Source organism: Nestor notabilis, unplaced genomic scaffold (assembly GCF_000696875.1).
Source record: "Nestor notabilis isolate BGI_N333 unplaced genomic scaffold, ASM69687v1 scaffold1253, whole genome shotgun sequence".
Taxonomy (NCBI): Eukaryota; Metazoa; Chordata; class Aves; order Psittaciformes; family Psittacidae; genus Nestor; species Nestor notabilis.
The window spans coordinates 31,109-46,322 of NW_009923073.1; the positions used below are offsets into that span (position 1 = coordinate 31,109).

At 40.1% G+C, this 15,214-nt stretch overlaps 1 protein-coding gene across 2 annotated transcripts in view; it reads left to right on the top strand.

Moving 5' to 3' along the window:
* Positions 1–15,214, top strand: part of MYO1B (myosin IB) — a 94,046-nt gene that overhangs the window by 15,158 nt on the left and 63,674 nt on the right. The gene's annotated exons all lie outside the window — the stretch shown is intronic.

Sequence of the window (15,214 nt, forward strand, 5' to 3'; positions counted from 1 at the left end):
TTGGTCTCCTCTGGGGTGGGTGGAAACGAGCCCATTCTAAGAGGTCACCAGAATGTCATGAATATATAATGCAAATTTTAAGGCTAAAATATATAGCATACATACAGACATATAATACTGCAAAATACAATTTGCATATGATGTAAACTCCAAGTCGAAATTTAGGAATAGAAGACAGGGAAGTAGGTCTAAGTTCTTATTCTGGCTTTTGTTCACCTTTTTCTCTACAGGGGTGCACATTGCAAAGAAGTCAGAGGCTTTGTGGTTATAAAGAATACACATGACCCATATTATTTGGTTGTAATTATTGAGTGTAATGGAACATTGTTAAGTCCATAACAGGACAAGACTTTGATCATGGGTTTGGGTGGTATGGCTGAAAGTGAGGTACCTGATCTTCAAGGTCTGTATGTTGCAGTAGTGGTTTTATCTCCTTAGATGTCATAGTGGTGAGATTAAAGCCAGCTGTTTCTCTCCTTGTCATGACACTAGGATTGAGAAGTGTTTCCAGTGTGTTGGGATGTTGCCACCTGACTTTTCAGTCACATATTTAGGAGATTGACTTGAGTGAATGCCTAAACATGGCCATAAATTTATGCATCTTCCTTCAGTCCCAGCTTTTAAGGTTAAAAGCGAATTATGTGTGGAAGGAATTCTGGAACTTATTCTGCTCTGATTAATTTTTTGCCTTCACACTTCATCTGTAACTTATCTAGATACGTTGGCTGAAATGCAAACAACAAAATCATCACATCAAATAAGCTTCCAGTAGTTCTTTGGCCCTCTTGGATCTGAACTTTGTTCAGGTTTTCTTTCTGTACACTTTTGTTCAGCAAGCACAATTGCTTGCTAAATTAACAGAGTTGCTTGCTAAAAGAACTTTCTGCTCTGCTAACTTTGTTCAGCTGCATAAAATTTTTTGTCATATGATGGAGGATTTTAAAAAGAAAATCTGAGAGTTAGTTTGACATTCTGAAAGTCAGTGCTATGTACTTGGTTACGTGTTATCAAGTACCTAATAATATATTGACCTCCACATTTTTCCACTATTCTTGAGAGGTGGTTTTCCAGAACAGAAATAGTCAACAGTCATTCTTGTATGTATTTTGATTGGGAAATAGTGTCTCTTATGGTTTCTTTTACACAGTGTTTTCTTTTCAGACTGTAGAAGTATAAAATTATCTTACTTTATGGTGACCTTGCTTCCCCTTCCACCTGTCTGTAGATGCTTGTGAGAACTGCAGAATTAAGAGAGTCACTTTGTGCTAAAATTGGTAAACTTTCACCATCTCTAGAAGATACTTTTCAAATATTGTAGGTGTATGAAATAAGTGCTATGTAGGCTGCCTTATGCCATCTCTGAGAAGCTTAAACAACTTTTCATCCCCTTTAATGTATAGTGTCTTGTGCTGTAGCCTAAGGAATCATGCCTGTCCAGTTGTTCAGTCTGTGATCATAGAGGTGGTACTTGAATACTGGCTAATAGACCATGAGGTGGGCTTAAAGGGTGGCCGTGTAGTCCTGCTGCAGCCACAGCTGGGTTATTAACCAATGGGGCACTTGCTTGCCATGCTGGTCAGTACAGGCCAAGGACTGGGTTTGGGACAGAGCTGGCATCATCCCAGCCTTAGAGCTTGCAGCTAATTCCAGGGTTGACTGATTTGGCAGTAGCAGGCTACAGTTAAAAACAGGGCTCAGGCATATCTGGGGAGGTTGCTACACTTCCACAGGGTGGTTTTTTTAGCTGCTCAGGAACTTTAATGAAGAGCTACTGAGACCCAAATTGCAGTTCATGGTATTTCTTGTGACATGGGGGTAAAAAACCCAACATTGATTTGTGGAGATGTATGTACTTATCTTTCTTTGATGTGTAAATCTGCATTGAGCCATGGCTGCTTCAGAAGAATTGATTGTGGGTAAGCCCACTATAATACAGTGTAAGTGTGCTTCGGGAAGAGACTTGATTCCTGTTGCGTAATCCTGAGCAAAGCAAAACTCTTGACTGTTTATAAGGAACCTAACACATATGACCCAGAAATAAAATGATATCTAGTGAGTTTCTTATTGCAGCATCTCCTTTCTACAAATAATCAATCTGATTTTATTATTAGTGCTAGCTAGAAAAATGCAATTTATTGCACGAAAATTCTAGCAGTGGTTTGGTTGGAGATTCCTAGAGAAACCAGGCCTCTATGGTACCAAAAATCTTCCATCAGAAATAAACATGCTGTCACCTGTTGGCATGGTTGCTCATATTCTCTAGGGTCTGTGATTTTGGAGAGGATTCAGGTTTGGGAATCGCAGGTTTTAAGCGTCAGCGTCTTTGGATGAGACAGCCATGGCATGTTCCCAGGGCTCCAGCTCTGTGTGGGAGCTCCTGGGAAACAAGGAATCTAAATCATGTCTTGGTTATGTACCAGCAGTGTTTTATGACCTTCTTGTGTCTCCTTGAGGTACACGCAAGAGATTCGATGTGATGGATTGGTATAGGGAGGATATGCATGAGAATACCAACCGTCCCAGTAAAAGAGTGGGCTTGGTGAGCAAATGAAAATGGAAGGAAAAAGAGAAGTGTAAAATGACATGAAGGAAATCCATGCCTTAAGAATTTTTTCCCATGGATCATCATTGAAGGAAATATACCTACGGGAATGAAAAACCTATTCATGTGTTTTCTTAGCTCTAATCTCAAGGAGGAGGGGAGTGAACACCTAGTCATCTGCTCTGTGTTTCCTCAAGAGCGTCTGTGAGAGTGACTGACGCTTTCAGCGACGCCAGTTAATTCTTAATTGCAGGGTTTGAGCAGGGCTGGGTTTTGGTTTGTTTTTTTATTGTAATGATCTTTGGAAACTAGAGTAAGGTCGTGGACGCACACTAAATGGACAGCCAAACTGCATTTCTGTGAGAAAGTTTCTGCTCAGGTGATTCTGGATATTACTGTAGCTGATAAAATTATATATAGTGTTATACCTGATCAAAGAGTTTTTATTTTAACAGTTCATTCCTCTCTAAATGCACCACTGTTGTTGTGACACCATGTAATAAAGTGTTACTTCCCTAGGTCTCCTGGAATGCTTGTTTTCATAGTCTGTGGCTATTTTCATAGCTGTAATAGGAAGTTTACCAAGCTTTTTAATTGTTGTTTGAAAACATTTTGTTAATCTTGCTGGCTTTGTCTTTATCTGCAAGGCAGGATCAAACTTGTCCCTGACTTCACAGGGCAGAGTATGACATTTCAGTGTTCAAACAGCTTGCTGCTTGATTTGTGCTGTCCTTACACTTCTGTTCTGCTCTTTCAGTTGATGTAATTACTCTTTCAGTTGATGTAATTGCTGCTTTGCTTACCTTGTGGGTAAGCTAGACATGAGAGAGAACCAGTCTGTTTATCTTGCTAATTTACATTGACTTCTGCCAGTGACAAAGGCAACTGTTGGCATCTTTGAAGGGAAGGCAATAGGCAATAAATTGCTTATCATACCATTTATTTGTAACCATCATGCCCTATCACTTTCCTACCAGTTACAGATTTGCTTTAAGGGATTGCAGGGTAGGTGCTTTCTTGCATTTCCTATCTTAGCATCAGCTCCTTGCTCCTGTCAGCTTTCTGTCTCTGGGAGGTAGGTGGTTTTTTGCTCCCCTTTATGTTCTGAAACGCCTTCACCTGCTCACTTCAGAAGAATCACAGTTTATTTTAAATGGAGGGACAAAATAGAAAGTGGCAACTGTACTGCTAACAGCAAGCTACAAGCAGATAAGAGTTCAGAGTCAGTGTGGTTGTTTTAGCTATGCACTGAAGCATTTATGGTGAATAACTGGGACAGCAGGCAAATAGCTGAAGAGCACTCTTATCAGACATGTATTTAATTCCACTTAGGTAATGTTGCTGTATATTTAATTTACTTATTAGTAGTTTTGCATTAAAAGCTTTCAAATTCAGACACTTAAACTTCTGCAGGTCACTCCTGAAAACCAGCTTGCCTTTACACAGGATACAAGCAAAAAGATATCAACCTGGTGTCTGTTAAAATGCAAGAATGTCTTACTTACTGATATGTCCCGTTTCAGTGACCATCATATTAATAATTATTGGGATAAATCATCCCCCTGTGGGTATCTGCAATTACTCTGACAATAGATACAATTTGCTGTTTCCTTTTCAAGTTCTGAGCCCGTGTAAGCAGTGAATATGGAAGTTAGATTTTTGCTTCTCGCTTTTTTTGCTGGTATCCCAGGATTGCATGCCTTTGGAAACACCGAGGTTACAGTAACTCTTTTTCTTGCTTGATTTAAAGCAAATATTTTTGTCTGAAGGGCATGATAAAGCCCCAGCTGTGAAGGATAGGTTTTGCCTGTATGTAAAACTAAACTTTTCCCTATAGGTAGCAGAGCTTTAACATACACAGTAGCTATCTTTATTTGTTGAAGAAGGGGATGGTGGGGTGAGAGCCTGTGCCATAGTTTAGTGTCCTTCATTGCTCTAGTATGTTTGTTTTTAACATTTCCTTTTCAGTTTGTCCCTTCCTTATCTTCATTTGTTTTCATTTTGTTTTGGTTTGGGCTTTTTTTATGGGGTTGGTTTGTTGTTTGGGATTATTATTGTTACTTTTTATTTTCCTTTTTAAATCCCCTCATGGTTTTGTTCGCCTTGCAGCAATTATTAGCAGTTATTATCTCTAATAATTCCTGCCTCTTCCAGACACTCAGTCTGTGGAGTTGTTCATGCGGCTTAGCCGAGTGCCTCTTTCAGGAGAGATTTGTAGCCGAGGGAAAATGATCACTTCAGTGGTTAGTTGGCAAAATTAACCCCTGAGCAGGGAGGGAACATCCAGGGCTGACAGAAGTCATAAATAACAATTAGGGATGACTGCCAGGACCTAATGGTTAAACCCATGCTAGGAACGAGTTGAAAGAAGAAGGGGTAAAAAAAACCCTGCAGAGAATATTGAAGTCTTATTTTGGAAGGTGTCAAACTTAATACTCTCTTAACCTCTGTAGAGAGGCAATACTGGATATGGTGTATCCATGAATGTAAATCCCTCAAGCATATTGATGAAAAGGGGATGAAGCATCACACTTCCTTCAGGAATCAGAAGGACTTCATGCCTGAGAAAAGCCTCTTCTATTGCAGGCTGCTGGCACACCACCCATGGGATACATAGTTCCCTAATTTCATACTTGGTTGGAGACTTCAGAAGTCCTTCTGAGGAAACAGAGTTTTGAGGAAGGCAGTTGTGATGTGGCCATATAGGAATGGCCATTTGATTTCCTGAGGAGCGTTTTGGAAGAGATTGGTGAACTTGAAGGCTGAGGGTATAAAGCAAGGTTTCTCTCGCATACAACAATGAATTTAGCTTTTTCCTGAAATTAGAGCAGGGCTGGTTTAGTTGGTTTGGATAGCACATAATACAGCCACCTCTCTCACCCCAGTGCTTCAGAGGTGAGTATAGTCTTATTGACAAGAACAGTAGTTGCTTGTGTGCTGCCCATATTAGATTGCATGAAATTTTATGATAATGGATAATAATACAGGAACTGATTTATAGCAGGATGTGCAGTTGTAAGGAGGCTCAAAAAATGCAACCAACACCCAAGAAATATAAACAGCCTGGAAAAGCAGTGTTTAGATGAATGTTGTGCTTTATTTTAGTTTTTTAAATGGTCTGGAGTGACATTTACATGGGATTCCAAAGTTCACTGGAATGAGCCTTTCCATTGGTCCCCTAAGTAGAGCTGCCTAAATTAAGAAATGAAAAGGCCCTTTAAATTCTTTTTGCGTGGCATTGGTGCTGTGGTTCTTCTGTAAGTGTGCAGGACATGGGATTTCCAGTGTAAACACATATGATGCTGTGTGTAGCTGCAGAGCTTTAGCACAGGTAGGGTGGAGCTGCCAGAGCTGCCTGCACCCAGGCTCATCCAGACATCAGGCGGTCTGGTGGTGAGGAGCCCAGGTGGATTTTTATGTTGTGGCGTTTGAACACTTCCTAAATAAGAAGGAGTGTATATAGATTACAGGGAATATAGCCAGCATCAAGACAAATCTGTCATAGAATCATAGAATAGTCAGGGTTGGAAAGGACCTTAAGATCATCTAGTTCCAACCCCCCTGCCATGGGCAGGGACACCTCACACTAGACCATGTTGCCCAAGGCTCTGTCCAACCTGGCCTTGGACACTGCCAAGGCTGTCCTCCCACATACTCCAGAAAGGACTCTGCCTCTGGCCTCACCCTTCAGCATCTCTTGGTCCCTCAGAAGCCAAGCAGCATACACGGCCATGACAAAGTTATTCAAAAGCTCCAGATCCCCTGGCTCACAAGCAATGTTGGTCTCACAGCCATACCAGTTGGCAGTACTGGTAGTCCTGCTGCCAGAGCCCCCCCTTTCTGGGCAGGACCCACCTGGCTCCAGCAGAGCCTGCTCCTCCATCAGTTTCTCATTTGGGGAGCTGTGTGTGGTCCTGGCCAACACTCACGTGTCCAGTGAGCTTCTTGAAGCAGCTTGCAAAAATGCAAGAATCGGGTACCTTTAAAACATGGTGAGTTTGTAGGGGAAACACTTAACTCTGGATCTATTCCAGATGTCTGTGTAACTCTGTAATTGTCATCATGGTGTATGAAGGAAAATAATCTTGGGGCATCCTTCATGAATTAACTGCTGGCTTAGAGCCTCAACAGAGTAACTTTGTTTTCAGAACTGTTTTCAAATATTTACTCATACCTCTGTACACAGCATACTTTCACATTTGACTTCAGTCATGTTGGGGATCGAGAGTCAAATGTTTTTAGTTATTTGTGATGATCTCTCTTCTTTTGGGCTTTTTTTTGCGTGTGAGTGTATTCGTTATAGTCTGTGTTTATTTGTAAGCGTAAAAAAGTTTGGGATTTGGCTGGATTGGTAGAGCAAAGATAATTAAAGAAAGAAAAAAAAGCCTTAATATATTTGGATAGCTGGAGATGTGTGTTAATGCTCCAGTAGTCTAAACTAATGGTAACTTTTTTGCCAGATCCCATTTCTCTCATTTTCCTGGAACTGGAGTGTTCTGGCCTCTGTTCACATTATGCCATTGATATTTTTAGGACATAAAATGCTGAGATTTTTTTAAGAACTAATTTGCATTTTCACCTGAAGTAGAATCCCTCTAATACACAGAAGGCTCAAGAATCCACTACGGATGACTGAATTCTGTGAATTAAGTGGGCACTTAATTAAATAAAGGAAAGGACCTGCAGTAATTTTTCAGTTTTATAACACAGCTCTCCGTGGTCAGTATATAGCTGTTCTTTGTCTCTTCTCCATGTTACAAATAGTTCTTCCACCTCTCCATTTGTACGTCTAGGCTAGAACTAAGGTTAGCCTTTTTTGTGTTACTTAACGAAATGAAGTTCTGATTAGAAAATTGATGTTATGGTAGGACTTGAAAATAAAAGCGGTTTTGAGCACTTCATGCAGCTTTAAGTGTAACCTGATTTTTAAAAAAGGATCCGACAGCGTCATTTTTCCTTTCATTAGAATTTTGGGACTTTTTGCATGCCGAAAAGAATGAGAAGTACTTATAAAAGCAGCACTGCTGTGTTTTACTTCTTAAATGCAGACTGAAAAGTGAGAGCAGGTAGAAGCTCTGTCAGAAATGAGAAATCCCATTTTATACTTTCATTATGCCTTTCCTGAATTGGCAGCATGGTACTCTTTTAAGATCAGGGATTTCAAATTGCAATTAAGAACATCTGTCGTCCTTTCATTGGCAGTGTCTCATTGTGTTTAATGGTTGTCTTTTTTTCCTTTTTTTTCCTTTTAGCAGTTTATAGCACACCAGGAAATGCCCATCTGCTAAGCTGGGAGCCTTTGTCATGGTTTTAGATACAGCATAAACAAGGCTTAAAGAAACTTCTTGTAGCACCTTTAGCCACAGAACATTTTCCATTCAATCTCTTCTTATTGGCAACTTCATGCAAAAGGCTCTGATTTCTTCAACTCTGGGTACATCATGGTTAATGTAGTTTGGGTTATTAAAGATAAACTTTTTCATGTTATGAATCAGGAAATAAACAGTCTTAATATTTACTGTCTAGCATACTGAATAATCTTTTACTTATGTTTTGAATAGATAAGAGAGCTGGGACTGGGCTTTACAAACAAAGGTCTGAAGTACAAAGGCAGTTTAATTGTGGTCATTTCAGTTAATTAGTCTAAATCTGCATTTTTCTTGTATACAGTTTCCTTTTTACACACTACAGAAATGATTTTTAGTTGCTAAACCTTGTGGAGTTCCAACTGCAACCCGTCATAGTTACTTCAAGATGATTCTTAGTGAGGATGTATCCATGTGTGCAGTTGTTCTCCTCCTTGAGTACCAGCAGACCAACCAAGGACAGAGATGAAATACATCGTCTCTGGAAATAGTCCACGTGGGCTAAACGGAAGCTTAGTGTTTGAGCAGTCTGAAGAGGCTTTTCATTTCTTGCTGTTACCATTCATGGAAAGATAATTTTCAATATATGTATCCACAAATCTTACACACAAACTTCAGCAAATGCCTTTTTATAGGCTGAATAGACACTTTAGCTTGATGTTGTACCTGAGCTAACAAGCTTTCAGGAGCTCAGATAAGCTTTAGTGCCTACTTTGTCCAGGGGTTCATGAGAGGTGTTTTATTTGGAAAGGAGAGCTGGGAGGCAAAAAATAAGAAGCCTTATGCGACTTAACAAACCAGGTAGTTTTGTTAAGCAGAGGACTTAAGAGTTACTTAACTCCTCTGAGTAAAGTAGCAACATACCTATGTAATTTCATAGTGTTGACATTGCCCATCAGATGTTTTCCAGATAACTGGATTACTTTTATTGTCACTGTTGTGTCTGCTAAACTTGTGGGCAGCTGCATGCTAGCTTTTGTATTAGAGTCTAGATTTCAAATCTGATGACTAGCAACTTACTTCAGCTTACAAAGGCTATAAGGATGTGATAATACTCCTGTTTCTTCAGTATTGCAATATGAATTTGGTAGAGTGCTCAGCATTTTTTCTGATGGCAAAATGTTGCTTTCCGTTGCAGTCTATTGCACTAATGAATGGCTCCCACTGCATCAGGAGGAAATAACTTATTTCTACCCTCTGACTTGAGGGTGATGCTCCTTAGGGCTGCAAATAAAAGCAGGTGTTTCTTTTTGCTAAGCACCATGGCACACTGCCTGTTCACTAGGCATTTTTTCACATTGAATCCTAAGAGCAGCACTTCCCTCTCCTCTCCTCTGTCTCAGGGAAATCCTCACAAACAGTTCAGACCTATTGTGGTTTCACTGGCAAGATTGAGAAGTCGCTGACGTTTTTACGTGGAGCATCTGTGCTCTGCCACTGGTTTGGACAAGCTCAAACAATAAGGCCCAAAGATACATCCTATTTAAAAAATAAATGTAAAAAGAAAAGGAAAAAAAGCAACTAACAGTATATTCCCATCTGTGCAAGAAGAGCCAAGCTATAATGATTGTTGTTCCTTTAATAGGGCTGTAGAGTCTTTTCTTCTACGTATTTCACTTAACCTCTACTTTGAGCTAGGCTGTCTTTTTCTGAAATGACTATGGATAATTATAAGGACCTGTGTTTAGCCACAGTCTGTGTTTTAAGAATGAGGAGTAGTTGTTTCTGAGTGTCTTATATTGATGGAATGTGTATTACATTTAGTCACTTAAGTCAAGCTGAATTACAGTTTTATTGGGGGAGTTTTAGCGTCCTATTCACGCAGTGCAGCAGCACACTCAAAGCATGTCTTGTTCTACAGAAAAAGATTTCTTTGATGTAAAATTTGGTCAAAGCTGAACACATGTGTTTGACCAGTAAACTTCCCTATTTTTCAGACATATTCTGTATTAAGTACAGAAACTAATGCAATTTTCTGTACAGTATCGAGAGTCTGGTTATTTCAACGCAGAATGGGAATGACTGTTTTCCCCTGCTCCCCCTTTCCCTCCCAGTCCAACCAACCCTTCATTTCCACTTATATGCAAGAGCTCAGAGGTGCAATTCAAATCTGCTAGTATGCAAATGAAATAGTGAACTGGGAGCTTAAAGCATTTTGTGCCCTCTAGTTAAACTCTGGTAGAAGCCAAGCACAGCAAATCAGTTTGCACCTCTTCATGTCCCGTTCAGCTGTCTTACCCCTTGCTGCTCCATTTGAACCTGGGAATGTGCTTGTTAGTGGAATAAATCCGAATTTTTCACAAGCCCAACCTCAGGGACTGTAAAGCTTGAGGAGGCCCATGGAGAGATCTCTCGCCATTGACATTTCTCGTGTCCCTTTGCGGGAGACTGCAGGCTTCTGTAGTGCTGTCAGGCTGGCAGCTGATGGAAAAGTCTGGAGTTCCTGATGCAGAAGTGGCTACCAGAAAGGCTCAGCATATACTTCTGCAGTAAACCCACTGAATGTAAAGAGTTGGCTGGTTTAGGCAGTCATTAAATCAAGCATGCAAGTGCTGATTATCTTAGGAAATAAACCATATCTAATTAAATATGGTTTGCAATAAAGCAGTAGAAAACACTTCCTGTACTTCCCATCAAGGATATCACAGGCCAGTAAAATTATTATTTTCACAAACAGAAATGCCTTTTCCCTCCCAAGCAACTTATAATTATTGCAGTGCATGTTACAGACTGATTTGCTGCAGGTCTACAGGAGGCCCAGCTGTGTCCTCCTGTGTGATTGTGTGGGATTTGGTTGGTGCCTTGAGTAACACAGCCCAGTATCTGGGGTGAGAGGTTGTTTTGGTTCATGCCGTGCTGTGGAAAAGAGAGTTACTTGTTCATGTTAGACCCACTGGCTGAGTATTAGTATGGGTGAGGAAGTGATGTTTACGTGGCATCCAGCTGGCTGGTGTAACTTCAAGGAATGTGACTAGTCAAGGGTGAATCCAAACCAAACTGCTCTTCTGAAAAGCTCATGACATGGAGATACTTGCTACTGCTCCTCAGCTGCCTTGGTTTGTGTGTATGTTCACTTCAGCTGACAACAGGAACCTGCTCTAAACAAGAGTTAAGTATTTAAATTCCCTCCTTTAGGCAAATGAAGTCACGAGGTATATCTGTTGTTTGTCTGCAGGTGTTTATGGTGTGTACGGCTGGCACTGGGCCTTGTTAGTTCAATTTGGTATGCCCTAGTGGGCTTTCCATGGTTAGTGTGTTACCAGGACAGGAGATGGACCTGTTGGCTTGGTAATGTGCAGAACCAAAACTCTGCCTGCTCACTGCCACCACAGTACATTACTTTTGGAGGACCCAACCTTGGACTCATGCCCAGGTCACTCTCCTGACAGTCTGTTGGATGTATTTTACTGCCAGCTTACAGGACTGAGCTGTTGAATGTCATGTGGACACGCTTACTGGGATTGATAGTGTTTGCTAAAATTTAGAGGGAGAATGTATTTCATTGTCCGGATTAGAAAGCTTCAGAGATCGTGTTTTGCACTGGTTGAAGGAAAATAGTGCCACAGCTGGGTCATAGGCTTCCGGCAAAAGGCTGTTCTTGTTTTCCATCATACTAATGTGCAGCTGAAAAGAAATGCCTTAGATGTTGATGAAATAGGCAGAAAATCATAGGCAGTGTTTTTGGCTTTTGTGTACAGTGCTGGGGAAAGACCCCTGATGGCTTTCACAAAACTACGTTTTTTTGATTGTCAGTAAAAAAGGAGGTGATCAAAACTGGATTCCCACTTGTTTGGAGGGGAAATGTGTGGCATCCTGAGAGAGGGAAGAGGGAAAGAGATCAGGAACAGACCAGGCTATAGTGAGTTGTGAGGTTTTGCAGACATGGTATCTGGGGAAGAAGTATTGGCTGGACCTCTCTGTAGGGACATTTTTGAGGTGAAGTCCATTGGACACGTCTGAAATCTTGCTTCATCCTGAGAAAGACAAGATCTTCAGAAAGAACATTTTCTACTTGTCCAGACCTCAGAATATTGGCTGGAATCAGCTCTTCTGTTAAACCTGCCATGTGTATATAAGAATTGGAGGGCATATTATATTCCTAGGCTATTGGAACAGAAAATAAATCTCTCTGACTTAATATTAGCCTGCGTTTCAAAGTGGTTTACTTCTGAAAATCAAGAGTGGCTTTGTCTGTCCTCTTCCCCCTCCCTTCCCCTCTCTTTCTTTCCTTCTATAAATTCCATCTGCTTCTGACAAATCAAATGCTCTGATTAACACTGCTTTGGGCTTTATTCTGCATCTAATAACGTCACAGTTGCTAACGTGAATAACAAAGGGGGGACATGTACGCAGGAGGTACCCTTCTGCTGTGGGTATTAGCCACATAGTATTGTTGATAAAACAGATTTCTCTGCTCACCAGGAGAATAAAATTGGAGAATATGAATAGAAGCAAAGGCTTTCCATCTGTCTTAGCACACCTCTTTATCCTGGTGTTTAAACTTGTTTTATTTTCTTCCTGATTGGCATTTTTCAAAGAGCAGCTGCTTGCCTGTGAAGGTCTATCCTAGCCGATGCTCCATCAATTTAGCTGTTACTTTATTCCCTCCAATGGCAGGCTAATCAACCTTTTCTTTTCAAGTGTGTCAAAGTGCTGAACATGAGACAGTTTGTAATTATGGAAAATGGGAGTACACTTTTTGTCCTCAGGGCAATTAGATTAAATGATTCTGCGCTATGAGCTAATACTATAAATAATCTCTTACGGTTGTTTTTCCTGAATGGTGAATTTTCCACTGAGCTTCAATGGGTGTGGAGGAACATATATAGCAAATAGTGATGATTTACAATGTAAAAGCCTCAAAGCAGTTTATAAAATGTGCTTCCATTGTTCCTAGCTCAGGTTATTAGAAGTTTTTGTAACCAGACAAACTCTGATCCTGGTGTTTTCCCACTGCATGTTGTGAGAGGAGCAAATCATTTGTTAGTCTGTTACTGAGCACTTCTGTGCATTCAGGAAGAGAACGTAAATGATGCTCTTAATTAAACTTTAAAGAATTAATATGAATTACATTTTATGTAAAATTTACATTAAAAATTTATGCACAGTTTACATTTTACTGCCGTTCTTTTTAGTCTAGCATGGTATATAGTCTTTGATAACCACTGACTTCTAGTATCCTGCCATTATCGTTAGACACAGTTGAGCAGAAATGAAGTGGTACCGGGGCTCTGCTTCCTGAGGAACTGGAGCTGTCAAGAAGAGGGCTTCTCTTAATTGCTTTTGAAAGTGGCAACTAAGTTGGCAGTGGCAAGCCAAGATTAAGCAATTGATGTTTTAAAATGGGAACTGAGACTCTCAGGATCAAAGCAAGAGCCAGTGAAGATGGCATGAGGGAATTGACTCGGTGCGTAGGAGAAACAATCAGAGTTTAAAATAGTGTTAACTAATCACTGTTAATTGACAATGCTAAGGGAAATGAGAGGAAGAATGAAAATGATAGTGGAAAGAAATACCAATAGCTGGAAAATACTGATCCTTGTGATTCTGGCTGAAAAGAAAAGGATGGTAGAAGAGCTGTTCCTGTGAGCTGGATTTATGACAATAAACGCAAGGTTTTTACTTCTTGTGTAATTGTGGGTGCAACCTCAAGTATTCAACTGAAGTGCTAGGAGTTGATGCTCGTTTTGGGGTGAATGGGTGGGAACCTTGCTCCTTTCTCTTCCTGACCCTAGTGTTTTGTTAGAGCACAGAGATGCTGTTGTGCTGCTGGAAATTGCCAGAGGCCTATTTGGTGTTTTCCTTTGTTAGACGTTTTGGTTTAGGACTTTGTGACGGATCTGGCCATCTGGAGCTATGCGGCTGAAAAAGCTGTGCTATAAAAAAGCAGAGCCTTCTTCCTGAGCTAGGTGTGGGTGGTGCTTCAATTTCAGATTGCTTCTATACTTAAGCCTTAGCTAAAAGAGAACTCCAGTAAATATTTGTGTGTTGTGGTAGGACAATGTCATCTTCTTTCATGGAAACCTAAAAATCAAAGGAGGGCTTATTATAAGGTATGGTAAATGACACTGCTGACACACTCACCAGATAATTCAAAACACATGGTTTATAACTGCTTTTTAAACTAGAAACTATTCTAAACTTTTACTTAGGTTCTGTAATTGTGAGGTAGCTCAAGGAGTGGTATGTGGTGTAAACCTATAGTTGCAAATGTTGACTTTACAAAGCCATTTCTTTTAATGTTGCTAAAAGGAAAAGAATGGAAGGATTCTTTGAGGTCTGTGGATCATTAAAATGTGTTAAATTGAAATGACCTTAAATGAAATTATTTTATATGTTTGCAACAAATAGGGAATAGCATGAAATTGTATTTCTGGATCAAGTAGAGTTTGAACCAGAAGACTCAAAGCTTGGGTGTTTGTTTTGTTTGTTATTGCTTTTTCTCCTAATTGCAAAGATAGGTGATAATAGCTAGGAAGGACTGTGAGGTGTAATGGTGTGCCATGAAAGTCAACATGGCAAATGAAGAGATATGTCTTTTTCTTTGAGATAAAGATCTTTGTTCAGACTTTGACACAAATGTGTCTGATGCTGTTTATGCAATGCCAGAAAAACAAAGAAATCTTAGTTATTTGAATACACTCTTGGTTATGCCTCCTCCAGTGGAATTGTGGGAGCAGTTGTTGAAGTGTCAGAGATAGGTTTTAGAGCACTTCTACTTGGGAACTTTTAATAAGTGCATATGCAAAACTTATTTTGAAATTACTTTCTTTTGTCTGTAGTAGATAATAGTTGATATGCTTGTGAAGTATTAGGCATTGCTGGATTGTGTAGATCAGAGGAAAAGCTAAAGTATGCCAAGTGTCACTTGACTAGTTTGGATAAAACCAGAACTGGATGAAATCCCGTTCTCTCCTCCATCCTCTAGTGGTATCCAGTTTCGTTGTGGAAAGAGAAGAAAAACCATGATTTTGTGTTTTTAGCTATGCAGTGCAGACAGAGTTAATAAATACATCAAGCAGTAAAATGTATTTTGTCAGGAGCTGTTGGGAAACTAAAATTCAGTGTATTAGAAAAGATGAATGGTTACTAAGCTGATTAACTCATAACTCACTATATCAACAGAGAGAATACTTTCTCTGTGCTTGATGCTGACTTTGTTATCCAGTGTGAGACTACTGCCAAGAAAGTTGTTTCAACAGTGAAATACTAGTTGATGACTGAGATTGTTTGAAGGACAGCAGGCCCAGAATGAGCCGTCCAGTCTGTACATTTGAAAAGCATCTCAGCATTTCACCTTCCTGCT